We start from the raw sequence: 2,742 nt of genomic DNA on the forward strand, positions 1-2,742 counted from the left end.
GGACTATAAAGAAAGCTGAGCACAGAAGAATTGATGCTTTTGAACTGTGGTGTTGGAGAAGACTCTTGAGAGTCCCTTGGACTGCAAGGAGATCCAACTGGTCCATCCTAAAGGAAATCGGTCCTGGGTGTTCATTGAAAGGACTGATGTTGAAGCTGAAACTCCAATATTTTGGCCACCTGATGTGAAGAGATGATTCATTTGAAGAGACCCTGATGTTGGGAAAGATTGAGGGCAGGAGGAGAAGGGGACGACAGAGGATGAGATAGTTGGATGGCATCACCAACTTGATGGACATGGGTTTGGGTGGACTCCAGGAGTTGGTTATGGACAGGAAGGCCTGGCATGCTGCAGTTCATGGGGTTGCAAAGAGTCGGACACAACTGAGTGACTGAGCTGAACTCCCCTTGCAAGGTATTCATGGTGTCCAAACTCTTAACTCCTGCCTACCTTTCAAGCTCATCAACTAAAAATTCCTGACAGCATCCCAGGCTCTGGCCACAACTATATTTCTCTGAATGACATGGGATATTTCTATACTTTGGCATATGCTGTTTCCCCTCCCTAACTTTCCCTTGACTTTATGGCATACTCCATATGCCCTTAAAAATTTAAATCAAGGGTCTTCTGTGTGAAGACTTTAATTCTGTCAGTATTATAATCATTCTCCTGCTCATAATTCCAATAAAGGCCAGAATATGGCGCATATACAACACCTGTCCTCTGTACTGTGATACTTCCAGGTCTTTGTTCCTTACCAGGTTACATCACTGAGGGCAGGAACAATGACCCTATCACAGTGCCTGACACATGCTTGGTATTTGATAACAATTTATTGAATGGTTTGAATTAGTTGTCATGCCACAGGGGTCCTATATGTTATAACTTAAAGAAATATTGGGTTGGCTAAAAAGTTTATTTGGGTTTTCCACAAGATGATACCAAAAGCATTTGGCCAACCCAATACCTTAAGTTTTACATGACTGGTCAGAGTAGAACAATAATTAGAGTTCAAAGGACCATGTTTCTGTCTGCCATGAGAGCTGGGGAGAGTGTCATTGTGAAAAAATCAAATTTCTTTTTTACAAACTAGAAGGCCTGTATGGTCAAATTGTTTCCTGCCTTGGGTATAAAGGGATCAGAATCCATCCATTATTACTGATGCGCCAAACAAATGCCCTTCCAGTTCTAGGTGAGCAGTATCAAGGGTGTCCAAGGAGCACTTCGTTCTCTCAGTAAAGGCTGCACAGATGGCTGTGTGCCACCTTCCCTCTCCGTTTCCTCTTCAGCTTTGCCCCGGTAAACCTGACGGCCTCAGATAAAGTCACGTCACTGTCTCTCATTATTATCATCATCTCCACTGCACCATTACAAGGGTCTTTTGACCTCAACGTTGCTTTTCTCTTGTCTTCCTCCGGGTGTGGCCAGAGAGAGAGGAGAGGGGAGCAAAGACTCCTGGGCCTTGCCTAGAGGTGAGGTACTCCCAAAGGCCACCAGGTTATAGTCACTCACCTTATCCCAGAGACAGGATGGATTCCGGAGCAGTTGGAGACAGAGTAGAGTCCACTCCCGCCTCTTAATCCTGGTCCTGCAGCAGCAGGCTGGGCACCCTCCCTTTCCTGGGGCTTGGTGTGTACACAACTGCCCGCTGCGGTTACCTAGGAAACCTGCTCTCCGCCTCCCGCGACCTCCGGGTGGGGAGGGGGTGAGAGGGGCGGGGAAAGCGGTGGCTGACCCGTTTCTGGATCACGTGGCGGCAAGCTACAACCAATCAGCAGAGGTAGGGGTCCATCCGGAAGCCCCCGCTGGTGCTCCTGGGAAATGGTGGGGAGGAGCGCCCGTCGCCGCGGGTCTTTTGGACTCTGCATGTGTCTTTTCACCCGCCTTCGCCAGATCACAGGCCCGCATGGGAAGCAACGACTTACATCCGGGACCTAGTCGTTGCCTCTTCCAGTCCCGGCTGTTTCCCACTGAAAATCTTTGATCTTCGGGGTCTGGAAGCCCGGAGCCTCGCTGAACCTGAACCCCAAAGCGTGATGCTGTGATGTCACAAGGCGGCCAGACACCCGTATCAGGCCCTGATATCCCCACGCGCCCCTCGGTCCAAACGCCGGCGACCGCCGCTCTCCAGTAATGTACCTGACCGCAGCCGGAAGCCGCTGAGCGCAGAGCAAGCAGAATCGAAGGACAGCGCAGGCCAATCTAACGCCCTATAGACCTCCAGAGAAGACCTGGACCCTCCAACGGTCTTCTTGTCGTTCGCCGACAGGCTTTTGAGGGTCGTTTAAGCACGCCAAAGTATACTGGTGTCCAAACTTTTACAAAATAAAGTAAAATTTAAAGAGGGAATGGGAGGAACTTTTAAGAGTGGGCTGAGAAATGGACTTAGGCAATCAAAGTAACTGCTGATCTCATTTCATTCTCTAGATAGGCGCTGTTCCACATGTTAGCCATTTAGCTACAGCCGCGTGAAAGGTGGCTTGTCCGAACCGAGATGTGCTATGAAACACACAATGTGTTTTGAAGACCTAGCATGAAAAATATATGTATTGATCACATGTTGAAATGATAAATAGTTTTCATATATTGGTTTACATGAAAATACTGTATTAAACTACTGGGGTTCTTTTACATTTTAAAAGCAGCAATTAGAAAATTTAAATTACCTATGTAATTTCTATTAGGTTTCTGTTGGACAGCGCTATTATGTTTTTTGAGGTTATTTGTGTAGAATACTTATGA

At 47.4% G+C, this 2,742-nt stretch overlaps 1 protein-coding gene across 1 annotated transcript in view; it reads right to left on the bottom strand.

Moving 5' to 3' along the window:
* LOC104994251 (leucine-rich repeat-containing protein 9) overlaps positions 1-1,683 on the bottom strand; it is a 160,912-nt gene extending 159,229 nt beyond the window's left edge. The window contains exon 1 of the mRNA XM_010847764.1: positions 1,513-1,683. The gene's annotated coding sequence lies outside the window, so the exon portion shown is untranslated. The remainder of the gene's footprint in view (positions 1-1,512) is intronic.
* Positions 1,684-2,742: the final 1,059 nt, after the last annotated feature.

This window comes from Bison bison, unplaced genomic scaffold (genome assembly GCF_000754665.1).
Source record: "Bison bison bison isolate TAMUID 2011002044 unplaced genomic scaffold, Bison_UMD1.0 scf7180017864254, whole genome shotgun sequence".
NCBI classification, from domain to species: Eukaryota; Metazoa; Chordata; class Mammalia; order Artiodactyla; family Bovidae; genus Bison; species Bison bison.